This window comes from Molossus molossus, unplaced genomic scaffold, assembly GCF_014108415.1.
Source record: "Molossus molossus isolate mMolMol1 unplaced genomic scaffold, mMolMol1.p scaffold_m16_p_2, whole genome shotgun sequence".
Classification (NCBI taxonomy): domain Eukaryota; kingdom Metazoa; phylum Chordata; class Mammalia; order Chiroptera; family Molossidae; genus Molossus; species Molossus molossus.
Genome location: NW_023425355.1, coordinates 119,282,669 through 119,297,029, shown reverse-complemented (window position 1 = coordinate 119,297,029; position 14,361 = coordinate 119,282,669). Strand labels below are relative to the sequence as shown.

The window sequence follows — 14,361 nt, the reverse complement described above, 5'->3', positions numbered from 1 at the left end:
GAGCTATTGAAGGGAAACTGGGCAAATGAGTGGGAGGGAACAGATAGCACGATCCAGGCTGTCTGTTTCTTACTCTGGTTAGCTAATTCTCAGGGTGAGATATTAAGGAGGCATGTTCTGCATTTTAATGTTTAATCAAACTTGAAGGCAAGCCAAAATTCAGAGAAAATCTGTCTAAAGGTTAGTTAAGCAAAGGCAGAGGATAGGTAATGGGCAATAGTGAATACTTGGTCACAGCTTTACCATTTAATACTTCTTTTTTTTTTTTTTTTTTTTTATCCTCACCCGAGGACATTTTTCCATTTTCTGTTCAGGTAGAGTGGGAGGGAGAGAGAAGAACAGAGAGAGAGAGAAACACCAACGTGAAAGGAACACATCGAGTGGCTGCCACCCGCACAACCGACCAGGGCCGGGGACAAACTGCAACCGAGGTACGTGCCCTTAGCGGGAACCAAACCCGGGTTTCTCAGGACCGCAGGCCGACGCTCTAACCGCTGAGCCAAACCGGCCAGGGCTAATACTTAATTCTTTAGGGGTTAATGATCAAAACAATGGAACGCAGGATAAAATTCCAGGTTATATTGTAATACATAGCTTTTGGGAGTGTAGTGGTTTCCAAATCATCTGAGAAATGGAAAGTTTTGCTGAGTAAATATTTTGCATACCAAATTTTGATATTATTTTCAGACTGAAAGTTAAAGTTTTAAAAGAAGAGCATAACCTACATTTTAATTGGTAACATGTTACTGTATTACATGCATACAGATATAATAAAGTTAAAAAGATGCCTTCCAAAATTAAATTTCATACTGGAAAAGTTTGCTATTGGGATGATTAGGTGACTATATGAAGAACAGTCCCTTTCTACAGCATTCTAAATGAAATATAATGTTAACAAACAGACTTATTCTGGAATACTGATGTAGTTAAGTAGATTTAAATAATTTATTGGAAGGAAGACAAAGGGAATCATACTTGTTCCTTGGACAATATACATTAATCCTGCAATATATAACATAACTAGACAATAATATTTTTAAAGTTCAGAACAACTGTGATAAATCATAAAATAAAACTGTTTCCTATTGAAAGCAGAACTAAATGGTTGCCAAAGATGACATGGCATACTGCAATAATATCCATACATAGTGCAAAATATGTCCTATATGGGTGGGAAAAGGTAAGCCATAAACATAGCCCCATCACAGTGTGGAGGAAAGTTTGCATACAAGCAGCATGATCAAGAGGGTGAACTCAGAAAGTCCTAGGATGGCACCAACAGCAATTGATCTTTATAGCTACACATTAACCTTTGAAAGAACGTGAGCTTAAAATGAATGAACAATCAAGAAAGCTGCCCTGGCTGGTTTGGCTCAGCGGTTAGAGCGTCGGCCTGCAGTCTGGAGAGACCGGGGTTCGGTTCCCGCTAAGGGCACGTACCTCGGTTGCAGTTTGTCCCCGGCCCTGGTTGGTCGTGCGGGTGGCAGCCACTCGATGTGTCCCTTCACATCGATGTTTCTCTCCTCTCTCTCTGTTCCTCTCTCTCCCTCCCACTCTACCTGAACAAAAAATGGAAAAATGTCCTCGGGTGAGGATAAAAAAAATAAATTAAAAAAAAAAAAAAAGAAAGCTAACAAAAAACTGTTTTTTCTCATTCTGTAACTTACTGTTGGAGGGTAGTGACATCATTGGGGATGTGTCTGATTTCCCAAACATCTAGAGTTTAAATCGTCAGCTTTCCAAATGGACATGTGTGGATATGAAAAGTCTTTTAGAATGAATAAGAAGGCAAGAAGTCAGTGAGCTAAACGAGAATGACGAAATAAACTGAGGACAATGTAAGGGCAGTAACATGACATAGAGAAGACTCAATGGAGGTGGACAAGCTGGGTGTCTGTTCTAGTATTGCCATTGACTAGCTACTTAGATTCAGGCAAATTTACTTAATTTATTTACTTAATATCAGTTCCAATTTCCTCCTACGAAAAGTGAAATAAACAATGCCTTCTGACAAGAAAAATAAATTCTGAGGTTTTCTAAACTAAAATTACAGCAGCCAGAGAATGAAAGAAAGAGAAAGAACAGAGCCTGTTGAAAGCTGTGGACCAGCTCTGACAAAAGACTGCTCACATTCCTGTGTATCTGCTGGGATTTAAGATTCATTTCTAGTTGGCTATTTCCATGATTATCCAAAAGAGAGAACAGTCAGGTGCCTTAGAACCAGGAGCCTCTGCTTATTCACACACAAACTTCCCAATATGCTGCCCACAGCTGATCCACGGGGAGGACACTTCTTCCTTGCAGTCTGCTTCCCCGATCCCAGAACTGGCCCATCCCCTGTCTCTATAGCTAATGCAAATCCTTTCAGAGGGGCTTACATATTTCTTTCCTAGTCTACTTGATATATAAAAAAACACTTGCAAAAGTCTGGGGCCATTGGCATGTTGTCTTTTCTACCCAGCCACACTGCTAGGGGTTTAGACTTCATGCCCAAGACCGATCTTATTTCTTTTGCTAGCAATGGCCTAATAACACCTTGTAAATAATCATGAAAAATGTTTGGCCATACACTGTTGAAACTGGATAAAGGAACAGGGGAGGTGTATTGTTAGTTTTATCTATATAATTGTGTGTGTGTGTGTGTGTGTGTGTTTTCTGGGGGAAGAGTGTGAATGCAGTCCCCCACTACCACAAATTGTGCAGTTGAGTTTATTTGGGGGAAATCGCAGGGGTCAGCACATCCAGAGTGCAGTGCATAAGCCTCACTCTGGGAAAACTGCCTTTGTGATTGTGGTATCTCCTCTTCCAGGTTAAGTATAATTGTATATATTTTATACTTTCTATAATAAAATATTTTTAATCCCTGTATCTTAAGAAGCAGAATGATAATAAAGATATGGTGAAGATTACATGAGGTAACACATATTAGGAACCTAACCCTTTGCCTGGTACTTACCAGACACTTAAGACATCCATTTAAATGAAGTGGGACCATTCTTGGGAGGCAGGCTTCCCAAACTTCCATGAGCATACAAGTCACCTGGGAACCTTGTGAAATGCAGAGTCTGACAAAAAAGGTCTAGAAGGACCAAGACTTGAGAGCACCAATGAAAACAAAGGCTGAAAACTTGGGCTTGGGCCTACAGTGGAGAATTTGGCAACTGAATGGGCATGTGACAGGTATAGATATTGTACTAGAAAACCAAAAGGTACGAATTTTGCTTATTTTTCCTTTTTTAAAAAATGTTTTTTAAATTATAGTTGACATACAGTATAATAATAGTTTCAGATGTACAAAATAGTGATTAGACATTTATATAACTTACAAAGTGATCAACTCGATAAGTCTAGTACCCACCTGGCATCACACATAGTTATTATAATATTATTGACTATGTTCCTTATACTGTACTTTACATCCCTGAGACTGTTTTGTAACTGCCAATCTGTACTTCTTAATCCCTTTGCCCTTTTCACCATCTCCCTACCCCCTCCCACCTGGCAACCATGAGTTTGTTTTTGCTTTGTTTTGTTGGTTCATTTATTTTGTTTTTTAGATTCTCAAATCCAGCTTTGAAGAGGGATTGTAACTTGTTTTAGTGTCCTGCAATCTTAAAACAATATTAAAATGGCACGCTTGAGAGATTATTCTGGAGATATCTTTAAGCAGGCAGTCTATTTATAAATAGGTCATGTGAAAAATATTCCAAAAGGATATAAGTATCTTAGATAAGAAATGAAATGTTGGAAAATAAAAATTAAATAGAAAATAATATAGAAATAATTTATGTTTCCAAGGTCACATTACTCCTAGCTTCATTACCTTCTTCCTGAATTGATATTGGTTAGTAATATAATTCATTTGGCTTCCTAGAATTTCATTAATTATGATACACAGTTATCTTCAGTTCAGTTACTCCAGGAAATAAATAATGTTTTAATATAATTTGCATATAGTACATTTCCTAAGCAGCAATGTGTTTTGCAGGGAACAAGACATTTTTTTAAGTACAAATACAGCTGAGTGATCAATGCTAATAATGGAACATTTTCTACAGTAATTAGAGTAGTGGACAAATGCATCAGCTCAACAAAGCAGAGGCTTAAGAAAATAATAAATCATTATTTTAGGTTTATTTGAATGGTCTTGGGATCCTTATTTTAATTAAAATTTTAGTTATTTTCTCCAAAAATATAATATTTATTAAAAATTAGACTTAGTGATGATAAAATTATCATAATTTTCAGTGTTTCTGTGTGTGGCTAAATGAAACCTGAATTGGATGATACCCATCATGCCCATGCAAATGAGTATCAAACCATGAGAGTCTACTTAAAAGGAGCAAACTGTTATGTGCCAAAATATCCTTCTTTAATATAAATTGCAAACAGTATGCCAGCCATTGATTCACCAAATTTTATTAGGATATCAATAAATTAGTCTCCATTCAATTCCATCTATTTCTACATCTTACACAAAAGGTGTATCATTACCATTTCCTTAAAAATTACTTTATCTAACCCATTCATTTTCAACATGTTCTCTTATTTTATAAGAACACTTAAAACTAATTCTGGTTTTGTTTATGGAAAAAAAGTTATTCGGGAGACTATAATCTGTAGTTTAATGTAATTGTTTTTCTCTACTTTTCTTGAAATAAAATCAGACAAGGAAAGAATGCAAATGCAATAAAGGACTATTGTAGGTTTTAAGATGAATAAGTTCTGGGGATGTAATATACAACCTAGTGACTACAGTTAACAATACTTTAGTGTATATTTGAAAGTTGCTAGGAGAATTGGTGTTAAATGTTCTCAGCATACACACACACACACACACACATACAACACACACACATACACACAATGTTAGATGTGGCAGCTAACTTACTGTGGTAATTATTTCACAATATATACATATATCAAGTCATCACACTGTACACCTTAAATATACACAATGATATATATCAGTTATATCTCAGTCAAGCTGGAAAAAAGAAAGTCCTTAATTTCCAAGTCTAGATATTGTGACAAGAGAAATAAAATTTTCTAAAACATCGCAGACACTTGTTATTGTGAGCTGTCCTTATAGTCACCTGTACCAGTTCTTTCTCGTTCTTAATTTCATTTATTTATTATTTTTTTAAATTAATTTTTCTACCATATTTTTAGTATACATGATTAACTGTAATTATATTTTCCTAGGAGAAACTATGAAACACTCACAGAAAATATTTTGTTTCTTTTGTGTATTCTGTTAATTTCATTCCTCAAATAGTACAGTTACATGCAACTTTTTAAGACCAACTATTAATGACCCAGAAAAGAGGGACACAAAACTGAATTGGCAAGAAAGGTCTAATCCTCACTCTGTAACTAATTAGCTGGGTAACCTTGGACATGTCATGGATGCCCTCTAGATACAAATAAACTCAATCTTCGAGATAATGACCTAGATGGACAATATCCATATTGTCTTACGGATCTTAAATTCTACTTATTCTCTTATCTGGAGCCCACATCCTGCCAAGTTTTTAATTTATTTGTTTGAACTGTGTGGGCAAATTATATGACTTTGAAGACTAGCTAGACAAATGAGAACTAAACTGAAACTATAAAATGTTAAACTGCATATACTAGAAAGAGGCCATTAAGCATTCAAGATGATTACTTGACTTCTTAAAAAATTATACTATTATATGATCAGGGAAGAATAATTGTTATTATGTTAAAAAATAATTTAGCCCTGGCCAGTGGTTGAGCGTCGGCCTGCAGACCAGAGAGTCCCAGGTTCAGTTCCCGCTAGGGGCATGCACCAAAAAAAAAAAAAAAAAAAATTAAATCGAATAATTAATAATAATTAGGTCATAGAGATATGCTGGAAGACACAGTGAGGTTGAAAGACTCAGAAAGACTTGTATGCTTGCACTAAAAAAATGCAGTCATATTAACACAATCTTAATGCCTAAGAGACTGATTATTCAACAGACATTTTGGGAAGGTAATAAATACTTAAATGGAATAACATACAAATGGATTGCTTAATGAAAATATAGCGTGTGCTGTATGACACTATCTCAGTAAATACCCAGAAGCCATGCTTAGACTCTAAAATACACTGTGGCAATGAAATTAATACTTTTCCTCCTCACCATTACCACATTTCTTGGAAAAAGAGTTTCTATTCAAAAATTTGCCACCAATTTGTTCTGGAGGTAAATTAAAATTTGCTTTCTTTCAAGTGTGAATATCACCCAAACCTTCAAGACTGATGTTTACAACCAAATTCATCTTAACAGTTCTCCTGTGTCTCCCTTGTCCTTCTTATTCCTTCCCTCAAGTGCAATATTGTCATCTGTTTTCACTTTTGCTTCTTACATTGTTCTTTCTCTTTCTACCACTAGTAATCAAATATTGGAACTGATATTAAGTAAATAAATTAAGTAAATTAGCCTGAATCTAAGTAGCTAGTCAATGGCAATACCAGAATATAAGCCCAGCCTGTCCACCTCCATTGATTCTTCTCTATGTCATGTTACTGTCCTTACATTGTCCCCAGTTTTATTTCTTTATTCTCGTTTGGCACACAGATTTCTTTCTTTCTTTTTTTTTTTTTAATCCTCACCTGAGGATCTTTTTCTATTTATCTTCAGATAGAGTGGGAGGGAGGGAGGGAGAGAGAGAGAGACATTGATGTGAGAGGGACACATCAACTGGTTGCCTCCCGCACGATATGTACCTTGACCATTTATCTATGGTAAACTGATTTTTTACAATTGTTCCAAGACAATTCAATGTGGAAAGAATATTTTCTTCAACAAATGATGCTAGGATAATTGGATATCAACATACAAACGTATAAAGTTGAACCCTTACTTCCAATTATATACAGAAATGAACTCAAAACGAATCAGAGACTAAATTAAGAGTTAAAATTATAAAATGCACAGGAATAAATTTCATGACTTCTTATGTATAACACAAAAGCACAGGCAAAAAATAGAAAGTAGATTAATTGGATTTCATCAAAATTAAACTTTGGGGCTTTTGTGGGTTTTCTCTAATATTTGAATTTCTACAAATTTCAGTGGGAGTTTACTTACAAAGAGCTTTTCTATAACTCATTTTATTTTTATTTGAAAGTCAAAATAGAATAGCTGAAGTGAAACAAATGGCCTTTCCTTCATAGCTGTGTTAGTAGAAATGTTTCTGTTGTACATATGTAAAGCCATCAAACAGAGGCCTAATTACATGTGGTTCTTAATACACAAAGAAGTTAATGCACTACATTTAATTGGAACAAGAACCAACTAGGTGGGCTTAGAGGTTGATTTGATTACATATTTAAGTGGATAGCTGCATTTTTCAATATACCTACCAATATAATTAAATGCATAAATTAATAGATTCATTTCCATATAAGTATTTGTAATTCAATTGAGAGCAGTATTTCTTTTGACAGCAATATACATTAATTTCATGACTGTTATTTTTTCCTAATATTTTTCTCTAGCAAGACAAAATATATGCAGTAAAAAGTCATATTTTAACAAATTTAGATGTCAAATTAAGTGCAATTATATTTTGATTGACTGATACAACAGCGTGGAATAAAATACTAATATTCCACCCACCCATGTGGCTCAATGGTTGAGAGTCGACCCATGCACTAAGAGGTTCGTCGGTTCGATTCCCGGTCAGGCCGATCCCTAGTGTGGGGCGGGCAGGAGGCAGCTGATCAATGTTTCTATCTTTCCCTCTCCTTTCCTCTCTCTCTAAGATCAATTAAAAAAAAATAGAACAGGCCTCGCCAAGATATGCTACTTTGGCATGTGAATTATTTTGAGCTGAAAGCAACTGAGACTTTCAGGGCTCATGAGAAACTTCTACCTCTCCCTTAAAGAATTTAAATTAGGGGACTTGCTCATAATAAGATTTATCACCAGAAATAACTGGTGACCTAACTCTAGGACAGGGCATACTTCTAAACTTCTAATTACTGTTTATCTGCTCTTCTTATCATCTTGTGAATAAACCTCCTTCCCTCTGAAGCCCCAAGGTGCTTTACCTCGAAATGTCATATATGCCTCTCTGTACCTGAACCTCTCACGTATCTGCGGTCTGACTCTCTCATATATGTGTGTTCCCTAGATGTATGTAGGTAACTAAATTTGCCTGTTTTTCTCTTGTTAATCTGTCTTACATCCATATAATTATCAAACCAGCCAGAAGAACCTAGAAGGGTAGAGGAGGGTTTCTTCCCTCCCTGACATTGCCTTCCTTACTAGTCTAAATGCAACTCGAGGATTGAGATTACCTTTAATTCTAAAGCCTCACACCGTGCCTGACACATAGTAGGCACTCAGAAATGCTTGGGATTCTTAATGAGGCCATCATGGCACTAAAGTGATAGAAAGGTGCTAGAAAAAAAACTGTTTACAAAAATTGTAAGACTTGCCCTGGCCGATTTGGTTCAGCGGTTAGAGCATCAGCCCGTGAACTAATGAGTCACGGGTTCGATTCTCGTTAAGGGCACATACCTCGGTTGTAGTTCATCTCCGGCCCTGGTTGCCTCATGCAGAAGGCAACCAGTCAATGTGTCTCTCTCACATCGCTGTTTCTCTCTTTCCTTCTCTCTCTTTCTCTCTCCCTCCCTCCCACTCTATCTGATGATACATAGTAAAATATCCTCGGATAAGGAGTAAAAAAAAAAGGGATAAGACTTAGTTTTTTAAAGAATGGTTAAGTCACCCTTTGCTATCTTTGAATTTGAGGCTTGTCAAGCTGAAAAATCCAACATCATTAATATGTTAGATTTCAAAACAATAAATAATCATATAATCACAATTGAAAATTAGCTTCATTGTTTTTTCAATATTTCCCTAGGGTGAGAATAGTGGAGGGATATAAATAAATTATATATATACATATATATATATATCTTCATGATAATCTATGAGGCAAATACAACTACCCGGGACTATAAAATAATTTCTCAACAGAGAAAGAGAGATAGAGACCTACATCCCATGTTAACAGAATTGGTTTCACTATATTTTAGGTTCACACAATGATGAGAGCAAGCAGAAAAAATATATTTTGAGCACACAGTCTAAACCCACTGGTAACTGAGTGATTCACTATCACCTTTCCAAAAGAAAAGAGTATCCTATATAAAGTTCTTAAAAGGCTAGCAAATTGCTTTCTTCAAATCAAAAGTTACCTCTGTTCTCAGTACATGTAAAAGAAATGTTGGCTATACAATGGGATTCTTAATTGTTAAAAAGCTATGGATGTTGATTACACATTTAAAAAAAAAGTCTCTGCACAGCCAAAGATACAATCCTCAAAATGGAAAGGCAACCCACTGTATGGGAGAGCATAATTGCCAATGATATAGCAGATAAGGGGTTAATTTCCAATATATAGAGAGTGCTCATACAGCTCAACAAAAGGAAGACAAAGAACCCAATTAAAAAATGGGCAGAGGAAATAGACACCTCTCCAAACAGGACATACAAATGGCTAAGAGACATATGAAGAAATGCTCAACATCACTAATCATCAGAGAGATGCAAATTAAAACAACAATGAGGTATCACTTCACACCTGTCAGAATGGCCACCATCAACAAATCATCAAACAAGCGCAAGGAGTGGAGAAAAGGGTACTCTAGTACACTGCTGGTAGGAATGCAGAGCTGTATAGCCACTATAAAAGACAGTATGCAGTTAGCTAAAACAATTTAAAATGGAACTGCTATTTGACCCAGGATCCCATTTCTAGGAATATATCCTAAGAAGCCTGAAACAACAATCAGAAAGAATATATGCACCCTTATATTCACAGTGTCCATCAGTAGATGAGTGGATAAAAAAGCTGTGGTACATTTACACAACAGAATACTATGCAGCTGTAAAAAAGAAGGATCTCTTAGCCTTTGAGGCAGCATGGAGGAAACTGGAGAGCATTATGCCAAGTGAAATAAGCCAGTCAGAGAAAGATAAGTATCACATGAACTCACTTATGTGTGAAATCTAAAGAACAATATAAACTGATAAACAAAACAGATCTAGATACATGGAAGCATGGAACAGACTGACAAATATCAGAGTGAAGGGAGGAGGTGGAAAGAGATTAACCAAAGAACTTACATGCATATATGTATAACCAGTGAACAGACAACAGTGCAGTAAAGGCCTAGGGGTGATAGGAGTGGGGAGGAGGGAGTCAATGGGGGGAAAAGGGGATACATCTGTAATACCTTCAACACTAAAGATAACTTTTTTTAAAAAAAGAACCTATGTTCAGGAAAAAAAAAAAAAAGAGAGAGAGAGAAGTATTTAGTTCATAGGTACCCGGCCAAGTTCAAAAATTGAAATAAGGATGTTAAAATCATCTCCTTGGTTGAATTGCATCTTAGACATAAAAATAACAGGTTTCTAGCAGAAAAAATATTTAAAAAATATAGAAGTATAGAACTTCAACTATTTTTACATAATAACTGAAAGCTTTTAGTGATATTTTTAATAAACTAATTTTGCAATGGTATATTATAAAAATATTCAAGAGTGTGGCACCTCAGATGAAAAAGTACTCAACACCATTTCTGGAAAGCATCCAAGACATTTTTGGTTCCAGAGAAAACCAAGTCTTCAAATTTTAGGTGTAAAGCAGTGCTGGTTTGTGAAGTTAAAACATATGTAAAGGTTCTGGTCACCAAATTTCCAATGTATGAGGGATGCTTCCCACACTGACAATTCTTGGACACCAGCTGGGTGTTGTCCTACAATTTAACTAAATTCTGACACTATCTACCCAGAGACAGCATCAGATCCCATAGGATGACTGTCTTATAAGACTACCCTTCATTTCAGACACCAGTCATAAGGCCAGGTTGTCACCTGTGCTTCTAACCACTGTCTATAGATTGGAGGTTCTCAAGGCACCTCCTTGGGTTGGATTAATTTGCTAGAATGGCTACAAATACTCAAGAAATCTGTTTACTCACTAGATTATCAGTTTATTACAAAGGGTATTAAAGGATCCAAATCAACAGCCAGATGAAGAGAAACATAGGCCAAGGTCCTAAACAAAGAAGCTTCTGTCCTCATGGAGTTTGGGGCCCAGCATGGTGGCAAGTGGAATCATTCTGGTTCCTCAACATGGAAGCTCTCCATACTTTTGAGGTTTTATGGAGGCTTCATTACATAAGTATGAATTATTAAACCATTTGCCATTGGTAACTGATTCAACCTCCATCCCTTCTCAGGAAATCAGGGGATGGGACTGAAGGTCTGCCCCTCTATTCAACCCCCTGGCAACCAGCCCCCATCCTTAGGTGCTTTCCAAAAGTCACCTCATTAACATAAAAACAGTCCTTATAGAAAGGGGCTTGTTATGAATAATGACACACATTTCACCTGTATTGTTCTGAAGCAATTTTAGAAACAGGACAAGAAACCAAATATTTTAACAAAAAAATTGCTCCATTTCTCTTATTGCTGAGGAAATTCCAAGGGTTTGGGGATCTGTGGGCCCTGAATATATTTCTTATTAAATAATATTACAACATGAAATGGTTATATTCTGTCATTATGCTTTTTTTCCCTTCACAACAAATGAGATTCATGGGACTTGTATAGATTTATAAAGGTTACCCATTTGTCTCCTTCACATTCATTCAAGAAATCATCTCATCCCATGGAGATCCTAGACTGATTTGGAAACTAAGATTCAACTGAGGAGTAATTTACATTATTTAAATCCCCCATTCCCTACAAAATAATATTTGAGATATTTATTTAGTATTTAGATGGTTTCACTTAAAAATTTTGTTTTCTTTATTCATTTTAGAGAGAGAGGAAGGGAGAGGGAGAGAGAGAGAGATACATCGATGAGAGAGAACATCAATTGGCCGCCTCCTGCATGCCCCCCACTAGGGATTTGGCCCACAACTTGGGCGTGTGCCCTGACTGGGAATCGAACTGGTGACCTCTTGGTGCATGGGTCAATGCTCAACCACTAAGCCACACCGACCAGGCAGATGGTTTCACTTTTTGCTGGAATCTCTATATAGTGATACCTTCTGTAATTGAGAATAGCTTTTATTCATTCATCCTGCCTTGTCTTTTATATATCAAATAATTCTGTCTTCCCCAAGACAAATTTTCTCTTATTCATTCCAAGCTTTCTATATACTTGCACTATATTTGTAATCACTTGCACAACAAAAAGGGAAATCGAAACTGAAACTTTAGAGTTACAAGTAATCTACTCCTTCTGCTACTCTTTACTCATTTTGATAATTATTAGTGAAATATTTGTACTCCATGGTACTCAGTAGAAAGAGGAATTTTGAAATATTGAATTTTGTTTCCACTGCCATATGATAATGCATGTTTAAAGTGGTTCAAATAAAAATATAGGTTATGCCCTGGCCAGATTGGCTCAGCGGTTGGAGCGTTGGCCTGCGGACCAGAGAGTCCTGGGTTCAGTTCCCATTAGGGGCACGTACCAAAAAAAAAAAAAAATATATATATATATATATATATATGTTATAATGAACAAACAAAACAGAAACAGACTCCCAGATGCAGACTACAGACTGATGGTGTCAGAGGGGAGGAGTGTTGGAAGGCTGGGTGAGAAAGGTGAAGGGATTGAGAAGTACAGATTGGTAGTGACAAAATAGTCACAGGGATGTAAAGTACAGCATGGGGAATATATAGTCAATAATATTGTGATAACTATGTATGGTGCCAGGTGGGTACTGGAAATATTGGGTAGAACACTTTGTAAAGTATATGACTATCTAACTACTATGCTGTATACCCGAAACTAATACAAAATAATATTAAATGTAAACTGTAATTGAAAAAATTAAAATAAGGCTACAGTTCATAGCTACATATAAAATCTTACATATATCATTTATGGTATTAAGCTTCTGCGATTTTACAGTTTCAGAAATTGCAATGTATTTGTTCTACTTAGTTTATTTTCATATACATATACATGCATACCTTTATATAATTTTTAATAAGGTATAAATATTCTCTGTAATTATTCACTGAATTTCTGAAAGATTTATATTTAGAAGAGAAAACTAACTCCTTTTTATCTCACCTCTTTTTTGAAACATGCACATTCCCTATGAGAAATGCAAAACAAATTTTGGCAAAGACCTTTACAATGGCCTGGGTTTTGCAGCACAGTTCACATTTTTGGTAAGAGCCATTTTTATACAGATTTGTTATTGCAAATCACTAAAATATTAAAACTTGAAATAAGATTTCTATAGACTGATTCTTTTTAGCATATACATTTTGATCAAATGTCAGAATTTGAATTTCTAGCAATATTTTCTTATTTATTATTGCATTTTTCATTTAATGTACTAATATGGCCTAAATGTTAACCCTTAAATATTTTTTTGTTGAACTACAAAGAAAGCTAATGAAGTAGCAACCTCTTTCTATTACCAAAAGAATTGAATATTGTGTTTCCCAGACTCTCATTTTATAGATACGTGCACAAGCTTGAATTGCTCTAACCAGTATCTACACAACTGCGTGAATGTTGTGATTGCTTAATGTGGAATATATACACATACATGTAACCCAACTGTAAACAATAAGGAAGCCATTCTGTTGAAAGGTCCAGGTGTTAAAACACATGAATGAAGTCTAAGAGTTTTATTAATATTATCAGAACTCTATGAACTTAAGGAGCAGAGCTGTATGCATATAGATTTTAAAAAATTCATTTTATGCCTGGCCAGTGTGGCTCAGTGGTTGAGTGCCAACCTATGCACCAAGAGGTCGCTGGTTCAATTCCCAGCCAGGGCACATGCCCAGGTTGTGGGCCAAATCCCCAGTAAGGGAGCATGCAGGAAGTGGCTAATCGATGTTCTCTCTTATCCATGTTTCTATCTCTCCCTCTTCCTTCCTCTCTCTCTAAAATCAATAAAGAAAAAAAATTAATATTTTAAATAATTTTCTAATTCAGTAGCAAAATAAAAATATCACTTTTCTCACTTTTATTTTTAACTACATTACATATGTGATGATCTCTATCGTAATACTATATTACATTTTATTTGGACTCTGAGTTATAATTCAATTTGAGTTTTCACATCTAATCTACAATTGTGATCATCTAAAATATTTTATATACTTACTGCATTTTGAATCCTTTGATATTTTACTTTGGTTTAATGCACTGATATAATAAGCCATTCCTTTGAGGAATATCAAACTCATTGTCTGTTAGAATGGTTATTATCAACAAGACAGGTAATAACAAGTGTTGGAGAGGTTGTGGAGAAAAGACCCCGCATTCACTGCTGGTAGGCATGTA

At 35.6% G+C, this 14,361-nt stretch overlaps 1 non-coding gene across 1 annotated transcript; it reads right to left on the bottom strand.

The window, feature by feature from the left end:
- Positions 1 to 2,657: 2,657 nt before the first annotated feature.
- LOC118636879 lies at positions 2,658 to 2,818 on the bottom strand. Its single transcript, XR_004960837.1, has one exon. It is a non-coding gene; the product is annotated as a U1 spliceosomal RNA (small nuclear RNA).
- Between the last annotated feature and the right edge of the window lie 11,543 nt (positions 2,819 to 14,361).